This window comes from Mustela lutreola, chromosome 7 (genome assembly GCF_030435805.1).
Source record: "Mustela lutreola isolate mMusLut2 chromosome 7, mMusLut2.pri, whole genome shotgun sequence".
NCBI classification, from domain to species: Eukaryota; Metazoa; Chordata; class Mammalia; order Carnivora; family Mustelidae; genus Mustela; species Mustela lutreola.
This window is the reverse complement of record NC_081296.1, coordinates 12,661,858-12,675,446: the sequence shown is the minus strand read 5'-3', so window position 1 is coordinate 12,675,446 and position 13,589 is coordinate 12,661,858. Positions and strand designations below refer to the sequence as shown.

Below are 13,589 nucleotides of genomic sequence, written 5' to 3'. Positions count from 1 at the left end.
CAATGAAGGGATAGAATACGACTGTAACATGAAAATTTAAAGCGCTCTTTAATCTTATCAATTTTTAAAAGGTATTGATAAGATAAAAGAGGTTAAAATAGGAAAGAGGAAATTTTTAAAAAATAGAATAAGACAAAAATAAAATTTAAAAAATTTAACTTTGAGGGGCGCCTGGGTGGCTCAGTGGGTTAAGCCACTGCCTTCGGCTCAGGTCATGATCTCAGGGTCCTGGGATCGAGTCCCGCATCGGGCTCTCTGCTCGGCGGGGAGCCTGCTTCCCTCTCTCTCTCTGCCTACCTCTCCATCTACTTGTGATTTCTCTCTGTCAAATAAATAAATAAAATCTTTAAAAAAAAAATTAACTTTGAAAGACTGAAGAATCATGGGGGAAAAGCCATGAATTCTAGGTGTTGCTTTCCCCTACCTCTGAAGTTCCTCGGTTCTCAGTGATCGGTGAACTTCGTCTTGGCGGGATGTTCTTGCTGATCAGCGGGAGGGGCCTGTTGCCGTGATTCTCAAATCTCTTTGCAGGAGGCGGAATTGCGCCGCCCTTGCCAGGGGCCGGGCTAAGTCATCCACTTGCTTCGCTCTCTCGGAGCTTTTATTCCCTGAGCGCTTTCCGTAGAGCTCGGAGGGCGGGAATGAAGATGGCGCCGCCCAGTCTCCGCCCAGAGGAGCCGAGAGCTCGGGGCCCCACTCTTTAGCGCAGCTTCAGAGAAAAGGACTCAATCCCTCCCGTCTCCCTGGTCCCCGGCTGCGCTCCAAGCTCACCCGGCCTGTCACCCACCGTTTCCGTCTCTGGCGCATGGAGTTTCCAAATCCAGATTTCTGCCCCGCGATCCTGTGCCACTCCTTCCAGAGAAGGAAGGTGAGTCTCCCCGGATCTGCCACTTGTGGGGTCCCTCCCGGAAGAGCAGTGGCCTGACGGTTCCTCAGATCATGGTGTAAGGTAACCCCGAGCGGAGAGCTCACCCCTTGGCTTCCTCTCTATAGCCGGCTTCCCTGCTCCGATACCTGGGAGCTCTGCCACCCTCAGACACCCCGGGTCTTTCTCTGACCCCAAGTGTCCTGAGACCGCATTGTCCCCGCAAGGGCTCCACCCTCCAGTTAGCCTCTGGAGCCCCGTCCCTCAGTGGCGCAGACTTCTAAAAGTTCCAGTTTTGTTCTCTGCTGCTCCGCCGCTTGCCGGGAGTCGGCCCTCCCCCCACGGTCTCTCTTCCTGTGTATCACCTCGGATTCACTTCTCCACACATCCCACCTTCCAGAAAGTGACTGCTTTGTTTTTTTTTTTAAAGATCTTATTTATTTATTTATTTATTTATTTATTTGAGAGAGAGAGAATGCATGAGGAGAGGGAGGGTCAGAGGGAGAAGCAGACTCGCTGCTGAGCAGGGATCCTGATGTGGGACTTGATCCTTGGACTCCAGGATCGTGACCTGAGCTGAAGGCAGTCGCTTAACCAGCTGAGCCACCGGTGCACCTCTGTAGTTGCTTTTCTGTTCCTAGAATTGCTGCTCTTCTTCTCTTCCATCTCCTGGTGAGTTTGTAGGTGTTCAGACAACTATCTTGACAACTATCTGGCTGAATTCCTGGGACCCCATGAAATTTAGGTCACCTACTCCTCTGCCATCTTTCTCCACCTCCTACCTAGAATCTGGGTTTTGTTGTTGTTGTTGTAGTTTAAGTAGGCTCCATGCCCAGTGTGGATCCCAGCCAAGGGCTTGAACTCGTGATCCCAAGATAAGAACTGAGCTGAGATTGAGAGTTGGACACTTACAGACCTTATGGATTTTATTTTATGTTCATCACTTTGAAAATTATTTCAATAACACAGTTTTCCCAATTTCCCCAAAAGCAATCCTTATAAAGATGACCGCTATGCCAGCAGCATAGTGTGTGTTTGTTAATCTTCATCATTTCTACTACAAGCAAAAGTAATGCATATACTTTATCAAAATGAACTTGGGCAACAGAGAAGTGTAAAAGGAAAATAGGGGAAATGGAATCCTATTGTACATGCAGTTTAGCAATGGGCTTTCCAGATGAGACTATTTATCTTGGGAATCTCTTTGTGAATGTCTTTCCCATGGTGGGTGCCCTCGATACATTTAAAGACATGAGAGCTGACTTTAGTGGCAAGAGTCAGCAACTTGATACTCTTCCAGCATTTCTAAAGCACTGTCTGCCTCCTAATTCTGGCTCCCTCTGCATGAGTGTGGACAGAAGCAGCTGGCCAAAGGAGCTCATCGGTGCAGAAATATGCCCAAAGGAGGTTGGGTGTTCCAAACTTGGGTCCCAGCTGGGTCTCCTCCAAGGGCCTCTTTGTAGCAGGAACCTGCTAGTCAATGTTGCCAGGGAGAAGATACTAATTACTTGAACATGATGGTAACAGTCCATATGCAAAGAAGCCATCTATCATAGAGCTTCTGGATGCATCACTCAAAGATCTGAGAAGTAAACAAGGCAACAAGACTGAGCCCCAGGTATGGGCAGGGTGTACAAGGCTGAAGCTGTCTTCTGCATGCACAGTGATCCTACAGGTTTGCTTCCATCCAAGTACTTAAACTTGATCTCTCCAGAATTCTGAAATGAGATACAGGAGCTGCTCTCAGATCACTGCGTTCTACAGAGGTGCTTCCCGATTTCCCTAACATCCCTGGGCTTGGACCAGGAGGATGGCACCCTCTGTTGTCTGTTTCCACAGCGACACCGTGTGGCAGGACCAGCAACAGCGGCCCAAAATCCTGGACGCTGGTTTTCCCATTTTCTCTGCTGGAGATGATAGCAGCCAGGAATCATGGAGTACCCCTGCGGGGTGATATCACAGGCAAGACGATAGCACGAAAATTAAAAACACATTCTCACTCTAAGTAGGACAGGATAATAGAATTACTTAAGTTAAATAATAAAATAAATGTGTATATCAAGCTGATGACTAGATTAATCACAAAGGCAGCTATTTCTTGTTACCTGCCCTCTATGATTCAGGAATGTAAGGTGTTTTGCCTTTGGCAACTCATTTACCCTTCACAGCAGAACTTAGGTGTGCCTTTATTTTCAACATTTGAGGAAACTAAGAGAAATTAAGGAACTTACCCACATTTACTTGTGCCAAGATGTGGTAAAATTTCAGAGATCAAAAAAAGAAGCCAGCATCCTGGGAGGGAAGAAAGATGTCCCTTCTTACATTCTCTGTCCCCTCTAGGTGCAGAGGGGTCAAGAAAGATCGAAAGATTCAACAAAGGATAGCATTCCCACAAATTGAGACTTCCAGTTTCTCACGTCACCATGTCCAGTCCAAATCTTACAAAACACCTACCCATTTTCACCTCCAGTTTCTCATTGTGACTGGTAAAAAGCAGTGGACCCATGGACAGTATTCTTACAGTTATGTCATACAGATTTCCTGGGCACGATGCCCAACTTGGTTTAATTTATTCTTATTAATTAAAATAGAGCTTCATAAAGTATGATTGTTATATTGAATTTATATGACCTAGCCATCTGCTGGGAGCACAAATGTGTGTGACAACAGAAATGTGATGTCACACACGAAACATTCTATTCTCCATTATCTTCGCTAATAGTGCAACATAACTCAATGCAAAGAAGTATCCTGACATTCAACCCTGCTCCTAATTCTTCTCACACTTCAGTCTCCGGGAGATTTGACAGGACTAAAAGTGTATTAACCTGGGATCATGCGGTTGCAGAGAAGGAAGACATGCCAAACTAGTTCATAGGAAGTTGTGGATTTTCTCTAAAATAATCTTTTCCCGGGGCACCTGGGTGGCTCAGTGGGTTAAGCCTCTGCCTTCGGCTCGTGCCATGACCTCAGGGTCCTGGGATCGAGCCCCACTTCGGGCTCTCTGCTCAGCAGGGAGCCTGCTTCCCTCTCTCTCTCTGCCTGCCTCTCTGCCTACTTGGCGATCTCTGTCTGTCAAACAAATAAATGAAATCTAAAAAAAATAAAATAAAAACTAAAATAAAATATCTTTTCCCAATTCTCCCCCACAGAGATGTAAGGATGGACTTAGGAAGCAGCAAGTACCCCAAATTTCTGTTAAAGACAACCTGCTAATGAACGTAAACCTCACAGTGTAAAAGCCGAAGTGTAGTTGATGGATGCCAGGAGTCAGAAAGTGGTGAGTATCCGGGGAAGAGGAGTGAGAATAAACTTAGGGTAATATGCGGAGAGAAGCAATCCCATCAATAATTAATGGAATGAAACAGGTTAAAATTGCAATAGCAGAGGAACCAAAATGAGGATATAACTGTAGAAGGGGGAGGCAGCAGGGAAGAGGGCATGTTTGTATTGGTTAGCTATCGCTATGTGACAAATTACCCCCCAAAACTCAGCAGCTTAATACAACAGTCATTTATTTTCACTCCTCCATCTGCAGATGAACTGGAGTTCACCTGATCCAGGCTCAGTCTGGCTAAATGGCTTTGCTTTCCCCTGCGGGCCAATGAGTCAACCAGAACAGCTTTGCCCCACATCTCTTATCCTTCTCCAGAGACCAGCAGGCTCACCAGGTAACAGCAGAGATACAAGAGAGCAGACCCTGCCATGCAAGCACTTTTCTAATCCCTTACTGCATCTTGACTAAGAACATCCCATTATCCAAAGGGTGTCGCGTGGCTGAGCCCACAGTCAAAGGATGAGTTGTGGAGCAGGGAGGGTCTGCAAAGCCACATGGCAGTGGACAAAGAGGTAGGGAGGGATGAAGGACTGCAGCCAGGGGGCACAGAAAGATGGGTGATGGTAGAGGCGAACTAAATCCTCTTATAGAAAAACAAAATTCTATCAAAGAAGAAACCAATAGAAAATACTCCATAGGACTGATGGTGTAGTGGTACAAGATTATTATTTAGAGAAGCAGATTAATACTCAAGAGAACTGAAAATTGAAATAGAGTTGTTTCCTTCTGAAGATTAGTACCAAGATGAGAAGCCAGTGAGTTAAGGCTTATAAAAACCTTTCATTTGTTGTTTGATTGTTTAACCTGTGTGTTATTATTAAAAATATTTTTAATTAATTTTTAGAAAACTGTTTAAATAGACTCCAACCACTCGATACAATGTCGCAGATTAAAGATAAAAAAGAAACAGGGGTGCCTGGCTAGCTCAGTCGGTAGACACAGGACTCTCAATCTCAGGTTCATGAGTTCAAGCCCCATGTTGCATGTAGAGTTTACTTCAAAAGCAAAAACAAAGACTCAACTAAAGATTAGAAAGAACCAGTCTTCTCCCTCACAGAGTCCACAGTATTGTAAGATGGAGCTATAAACAAATAGTAGCAAGAAAACACTAAGCAGGGTGAGGGAGACGGGAGCTCAGTGTAACCCCCCCCCCACCCAAGGACAGATCAGGGGGGATTTACAGGGTGGGGGGAGGGGCGACATGGACTTCTCAATGAGTCTTGAAGTGCAGGAGTTTGAGAATAGCCTCTCCTGCCTAAAATCTTCAGAACTGGAAAAAGAAGTGTTGAAAAATAAGTGCTGAAAAAAGTTTGCTATCCTAGAAAGCAAAGAGAACTGCCTTCTGTGGGTATGTAACTATGGTAAATACCTGAAGAGCAGGAGGCATCCAACTGAAGAAGGAAACACCAGCCTAAAATGTGCTCAGAAAACTATTGCATCACTTTTGGGCAAATGTCCACAAGAACTGAAAGCAGGGACTCAAACAGGTGTTTGCACACCCATGCCCATAGCGGCGTTATTCCCAATAGCCAAGAAGAGGAAACACCCAAATGTCCATTAGAGGATGAACTTACAGATAAACAAAATATGGCCTATCCATACAATGGAATATTATTCAGCCTTAAAATGGGAAGGAATTCTGACACAGGCTCCCGCTTGGCTAAACGTTGAGGACACAATGCAAAGCCAAATAAACCAATCACAAGGATGAATACCATATGATTCCATTTACATGAGCTACCTGGAGTCGTCCAATTCATAGAGAAGGTGGTTGCCGGAGGCTGAAGGAAGGGGAATGGGGAGCCAGTGTTTCATGGGTGCAGAGCTGGGGAAGATGAGAACGTTTTGGAGATCGGTTTTGTTGATAGTTACACAGCCACGTGAATGCCCTCACTGCCACTGAACGACATGCCTAAAAATGGTTAAAATAATAAAGTTTTATGTGATGTCTATCTTACCACAATAAAAAAGAAAGAATGCTGGGTGTGAGCTGTAGAGAGCTGCCAGCCTGGAGACGTGATGTGGGGGGACCAGGGCTGGGCAGAGGATGGCTGCCAGTAGGCAGTTAGGTGGGGCATCCCAGGAGGGGTCTCGAACAAACCCAACCGCACACCCCAATGCGTCAGGAGAGGCTGAGCCCCTTGGAAAGCCAGGACAGGGCATTCCAGCAAGACATCATTCCTATAGGGGGACAAAACACTAAACCATATCCCACATTCCCATAGGAACCATGTGTGTGTGAACACGTAGTAAAAGATCTGGAAGCATCCCACTGACAGCAGTATCTTTGGGGGAAGTAGAGGAGAATTTTCACTTTCCTTGAATGTTTGAATTTTTCTAACACCAACAGTATATTTGTGGATTTACACAAGTATGTATTTATAGAAGAATAACAGGTTTCCACCAGAGAAGTATGGTGTACTGGTTACTTTGTTTTCACCACGTACATTAACGAAAACGGCAATATCTATTCTGTATGGCAATATCCACCGAAGGTTATAGGTACCATCTTGGTGCAAATACTACCCATTTGCATAGAACTAGAAAAATGTGTCCCTTGGGGACATCGCCTTGACTCGTCACTGGAGAACATACAGTGCAGGAGAATTGGTCCTGCTCTTCCCTCCCCCAGGAACCCCCACACCAACACTCAGCATTTGAATCACACAAGACTGAGAAGCTGCCAGCTTCTCCATGCCACGCCAGCTCTGTCCATGCCTCGGCTAAGCAGCTTATCTCTGCCCCCTCTTGACCTCTCTGCTATTGTGTTTGACATGTTTTGTGAGTCAAGTGTGCAGTGAGGAGTAAAGCAGGCTTCAGGGCTGATTCGGCCACTTGTCTGCAGCTTGGAGATGGCATTTCATTTAAATCTCTGTGTTTCTCTGCCCTCATTCCACCAGTGATAATAATAACGGCTGGCATTTTAGGGTTGTTGCAAACCCTGAAGGAGCATCTGTATGAAAACCAGTAGAAAAGGGTACTTGTCTTGGGAAAACATTCGAGGTGAGCAGCAAATGGACAATAATTGGGGCACGACACTTGTCTCTGCAATGAAATTGTACGCCCGTCCCGGGGATTGTCTGCTGTTTCTCCCGCAAAGCTTTCAGTTTCATCTTCATTGGTTATCTTGCTCCGGGATGCCGTGAGATGCTCATCCCAGCAGATGGCACAAGAGAACGGGGTCAGGGAAAAACAGTCTGTGCGTTTCAAGATGCACAGTGAACCAAGTTAAAGCACGCATGCCCTCCTGTGCTTCTGAAATAGCTGTAGACAATGACTTCACAGTCATCATTGAACTTCCCTAGTTGAGTGTGGAAGTCATGAAGGTAACCACTGCACCAAAAATAGCCTGTCCCAGAGATCCACTTAGTCAACAACATTCATTCCCTGAGCACCCCCATGGTATTGGAGACACAGAGATGGATACAAAATATCCCCTGCCTGGGGCACCTGGGTGGCACAGTCACGTAAACATCTGACTCTTGGTTTTGGTTCACGTCGTGATCTCAGAGTAGTGAGATGAAGCCACTTGTAGGGCTTCATGCCCAGGACACAGTCTGCTTAAGACTCTACCTTAGCCCCTCCCCACAAAAATAAATAAACCTTAAAATATATTATATATATAATATATATGTTATATAACATATTGTGATTAAGGGCAAAACCAGTTGCCTGAATGTGACAGGTTGGGTTCAAGTGGCCTGCACAAGCCATTGTTCCTGCTGCGTCCGCTCTGTCCAGCCCCACTGCCTCAAGCCCAGCTCATCGTCTCTGGTCTAGATTACTCCAGAGACCTAAGATAACTCCCTCTAGTTCTATTTATCTGAAGTTCATCCTCAGGGTAATGTTTCTTAAATGCAAATATCATTATGATATATATACCACCTACTTTAAAAAAGATTTAACAGCTCTCACTGATCTCCTAATAACATGCATATCCTTAAACTCACTCATCAGGCTTTTTGTGATCTGCCCTCTGCTTTCCTCCCCTGCCTCAACACTCTCCCTCTCTCCTGCAATCTATACATTAAGCCAAGAGATATACTTTCAAATTCCCAAATGCTTTTTATCCCCTGCTGATCTTTGCCTAAGTTGTTTTTCTCTCTGCCTAGAATACCTCAAAACTAAAAACTAAACCTCATTCCTTCCCACTAGCTGTTCTCCTTAATCTGGCTCCCTAGTATGTAAATGTCAGGTTTCAGATTAAATGTTATTTCCTTTGGGAAGCTATCTCGTGTGCTACAAGACTGGGTGGGATGAGACCCTCCCGGGTACCCCAACCACTCACTACTTCCATCTTCCTAGAATTTAATGTGTCTCTTGGTACTAGGTTTGCCTTCCTTTCCCTGTCTACTGAAGCTCCTTGACGACAAAGACTACCGCCTCTTGTTCGACAACGTATCCCCAGTCCCTGGGACCATTCTTGGGACAGAGTAGCACTCCATCAAAATTCATTGAGTAGAAATCATAAAACACAACTGATACCATTCAAGGAATCGTAAGACCTTTGGCACCTGTGTAGGTCTTCTGACGTAGTTAGCCATGATCCCTTTCCATCGTGCTCTGATAGTGCCGATAGGCTGGGACTTAGAGGTCCCCTTACCAGTGATTTCATACACGGCAAAGAAGTTATGTAAAAGAAAAAAGAAAATAAAAGTCACTTTTGATTTTTTGGAGTATCTTCTTGTGTCATCCCAGGTGGTTAAAACACAAAAATGTTAACGCAGGTATTGTTCTCAGAGTTAAAGGGACAAAGAAGGTATTACAGTAAGACATCTGGAGAGGAACAAAGGTGAGAATTGGTCACCACCCCCAGGCCGTGTTGAGTCAGGAGCAGGAAATAATATCAGTAGAGCCCAGTGGGAGCAGGAACCCTGGAGGAAAGGCTGTTTGGTGGAGTTGGGCTTATGGAGGAAGGAGGCAGCTATAACCACAGGATGCCCAAACCGGAAGACAACGGGGGAAGAAATTTCCAGACCTCTCTTTATCACAACCTCCAATCTCCCCCGTGTGCCTCCCACTGGCCAAATCTGCAAGCAGGCTGACAAGGAAGCCTGGGTCCTGCAGTCCATGGGGCCCCACAGAGCAGAGCATGAAGTTGGGAGGGGAGGGAAACAAATAACCCACATCCTCACCTAAACCTACATCCATGAGAGGAAATGTATCTTCCCTATGACCTTAGGAAAATGGAACCAAGCAGAAAATATAGAGGTTTTGTGGGGGCGGGGGAGTCCATTATTATTTTAAATAGAGAAGTCCAGAAATTAATATAACAGACACCCACATTCCACCACTGAAATATATCACACTAACTTTTTATCATGGCTGCTTCAGAATTATTGTTCTTTTAAGGGGGAAAAAAGTGCAAATAAGTTATCTTCCTCCCTTTCCTCCATCTCCCATCTTCTCCTGAAATAATCACTAAATTGGAAGCTCCATTCGCTATTCTGCTACGTGTGTTTGTATCCATGAACAATAAGTAACATTGTTTTGTGTCTTTTTCTATTTTACAAAGTGGTCCCAAACAGTGTGTATCCTTTAGAATCTTGTTTCGTACAATGCTTCTGAGACAGCTGTTGATACACACAGTTCTGGTTAGTTTGTTTTGACTTCGATGTGGTTTTCCAACCCATGAATATTTACATTTCTTGTGATTACCAACATATTTGAATTTATTTCCATCATTCTTATTTTGTAGGGTTTTTCTTTCTATTTATACTTTTCCTTTCCTACCCTTTTTCAGGGGAAAGGAAGTATCATTGTCTTTGTTGTCTTTGTTACCTGTTTCCTCTAACCATCTAAGAAATTAGATTCTGTTTCTCTTCTTTTAATTTATCTTAAGTCATTCACATGCATCATTGCCATAAGGAAAATGTTAGGATATTAAAATGTTTTAATGTTTTAATATTTAATATGTGGATCATTCTCTCCCACCTTTCATGTTATTGCTGTCTAAAATTTTAGTTCCCCATCTTTAACCATAAAAATGTGATCATTCAATAGTTAATTTTTAGTCAAAGTTTTAGATTCACTCACATTTACTAACCACTTTGCTCATCTTTGTATCTTTGCATCCCCCTCCTTTCTTTTGAAATCTATTTCCTTCTCCTTGAAGCAAACCCTTTGGTGGCTCTTTCAGCAAGAAACAGTGAGTAATGGTTTTAATCATTAGCTAAGTATTTTGAAGGCACTTGGCTGGCTCAGTCAGGGGAGCCTGTGACTCGATCTTGGGGTCTTGAGTTCGAGCCCCATTTGGGTGTAGAGATGACTCATAAATAAACATTTAAAAACCATTAAGTATTTTTTTTTCACTATTTTTAAATGACCCTCACCCCCGAATGATAGTTTAGCTAGGATAAAATCACTGAAGATGGAAGGCTGCATTCCTTAAGCAGTTTGAAAATGGCAATTCTATTGCTTCTGTCCTCTACTGCTGCTCTGAAGAACCCCGTTGTCCTTGGCATCATCTCTGCTGCAGGCAATGTGTTTTGTCTCTCTGGTTCCTTATTTATTTGTCTGTTGTTGTTCGTGTTTGTTTTTTGAATATTTGAAAATAGTTTCAAAGTTAAAGAAAATTTGCAAAATAAAGGTAGTACAAGAATATTCAGGTACCATTTACCTAAATTCACTCTTAACCTGTTACTCCATTTGCTTTATTTGTTCTCTCCACCCCCACACACAATTTTTTTCCAAATCGTTTAAAGATAAGTCATGCATCTCATACCTTTAATACTTTAGTCTACATTTCCTTAGAGACATTCTCTTATACAGCCAACAGTATAGTTATCAACATTAGTTAATTTAAGAATGATACATTGTAGGGGCACCTGGGTGGCTCAGTGGGTTAAGCCACTGCCTTCGGCTCGGGTCATGATCTCGGGGTCCTGGGATCAAGCCCCACATCGGGCTCTCTGCTCAGCAGGGAACCTGCTTCCTCCTCTCTCTCTCTGCCTGCCTCTCTGCCTACTTGTGATCTCTGTCTGTCAAATAAATAAAACCTTAAAAAAAAAAAAAGAATGATACATTGTATTTAATCTTTCCTTATTCTGACTTCTTCAGTTGATCCAGTAATGTCCTTTGTAGCATCATCTTCCCTATCCCCTAAGTACACAATCCAAACTAGTCTTAGGTATTGATCTAGCTGCCATGTTATCTTTAGCCTTCATGACTCCAGACTCTTTACACACCTTTCACACTGACCATTTTATTACCTAACCCTCCCCAATTTTTAAATAGAATGTTCCTCATTTGGGGTTTCTCTAATGTTTCTTCATTAGATTCACATTCTACATCCTTGCCTGGGCATATCACATCAACCATGTGTCCTTCTCAGAGCATCACATTTGGAATTTCTTTTATTCCAAAGAGGGGAAGGTTTTTCTCTTTCTTCAAGACATTACTAAAATGGGCAATAAATACAAATGGGTTTTATATTAACTGTGATCTATGTAATTTCACAATTTGAAGGTTCATTTTTTTTTAAGATTTTATTTATTTGACACAGAGAGAGAGCACACAAGCAGGGGGGAGGGACAGAGGGAAAAGCAGGCTCCCCACTGAGCAGGGAGCCCAAGATGAGACTCAGTCCCAGGACCCTGGGATCATGACGTGAGCCAAAGGCAGACGTTTAGCCAACTGAGCAGCCCAGTTATCTCTGAAAGTTTCATATTTAACTACCGTGTACATTAAGCTAGACCCAAAAAGGATACAAGAAAAAGCTAACTTGATTCCTTCAGTCCCTTCAGACTTTCTCTGCAGCTCCTTCCCCATTCCAATATGAAAGCTTCGATCATAACCTAACAATTGCATACTGTGGGGCTAGTCCAATATGAATTCAAAACTGTAAGTGTATTCCAATTCATATCTTCCCCTCCCCAGCTTGGAGAGAAGACATCTTTACCCACATTTAATGAAAGTGCAGCTCTGTCCTAATAATGTAGCCGCCACTTGTCACTCCGCTACAGGAGAGGAATGGCTCTACCATGCCTCTTGATTTTAGATTTTTCAGGAATGTATCTTTCCTAGGATCCTCCAAGTTCAGGAAACACGTGTCAGGCTTGCCAAGCAGTACTACTGAAGTCACTTTCTCTTGGTTAGAGATGAGAGGAAAGCCTCCTCCTGCTCCTCCTCCACCAATGTTCGAGAAAACATAGCATGTCAGTAACTCTCTTGAAGGGAGGAGAGGTGGCGGATGAGTGAGCCTGGTGCTGGGTATTAAGGAGGGCACGTATTGCATGGAGCACTGGGTGTGGTGCATAGACAACGAATCTTAGAACACTGAAAAAAATAAAATAAAATTTTAAAAAATAAATAAAGTTAATGATACTGGGTCATAAAAAAAAAAAAAAAGAAAGAAAAAAGAAAAGAAAAGAAAACGCCCTCTCTAAGCCTCTTCATCTTTAATGTCCTCTATAGGTCAAAAGCAGGTTACTGACTCATATTGTCAGACCAGTTCTACAATCTATTAGTGTGTCCTGCATTTGTGACCAAGAAACAAACTTTTAAATCTGGGTCACACTTGTTACCTATTGAATTGTGCTCAATCTCTTGGTCCAGCTGAAACTAAAAAGAATCTCACATTCAAATGCAGGTAGACATGTCTTTTCTTCTGGAAAATTCTCGTCCATTTCCTTTTTTTTTTTTTTTAAGATTTTATTTACTTATTTATTTAGGAGACACAGTAAGAGAGAGAGAGGCAGAGGGAGAAGCAGGCTCCCATGAAGCAGAGAGTCCAATGCAGGAGTTGATCCTAGGACTCTGGGATCATGACTTCATCTGAAGGTAGACACTTAACCGACTAAGCCACCCAGGTGCCTCAACCATTCTCTTCTTTAAATATGGCTTTTCCCAGTTTTTTCTCTTTTCTCCTTCTGGAACTTCAGTTGGACTTATGTCGGCCTGCCTCATTCCATGGTCATTCTACTCCCCACCCAACAAAATGTCTTTCATTTTTCCCATATCATAATCTGTCTGTGGCATTCTGGGTAATTTCCTCAGAACAAATTTCCAGGTCACTAATCATTTCATCAGACCTGTGTAACCTGCTCTTTATTCCATCCACAGAGATTTTTTTTTTCTAATTCCAATAACTTTTTTTAATTGCTAAATGTTTAATTTGCTTATTTCCAAATCTATCTTTTTGCTCTTCTTAGAGTATCCTCTTCTCGCACCAGGGTCTCTTTTTCTAAAGTCTGATTGCTTTGTGGATTCTTATGTTATCACCTTTCTCACATTATTATACAATTTTAAGTCCTGAAGGTACTAACCCTTCTTTGTATGGATGGTTTCCTCACATGAACTGTTTTTTTTTTGTTTTTTTTAATTTATTTATTTGAGAAACAGTGTGTGTGAGTTGGGGGAGGGACGGGGAAAGAAGGAAAGAGAATC

The 13,589-nt window shown here is 43.2% G+C and overlaps 1 long non-coding RNA gene across 1 annotated transcript in view; it reads left to right on the top strand.

The window, feature by feature from the left end:
• Positions 1-640: 640 nt before the first annotated feature.
• LOC131835640 (uncharacterized) overlaps positions 641-13,589 on the top strand; it is a 38,668-nt gene continuing 25,719 nt past the window's right edge. The window contains exons 1-3 of the long non-coding RNA XR_009355283.1: positions 641-868; positions 4,018-4,145; positions 4,404-4,536. This is a non-coding gene — a long non-coding RNA (uncharacterized LOC131835640). The remainder of the gene's footprint in view (positions 869-4,017; positions 4,146-4,403; positions 4,537-13,589) is intronic.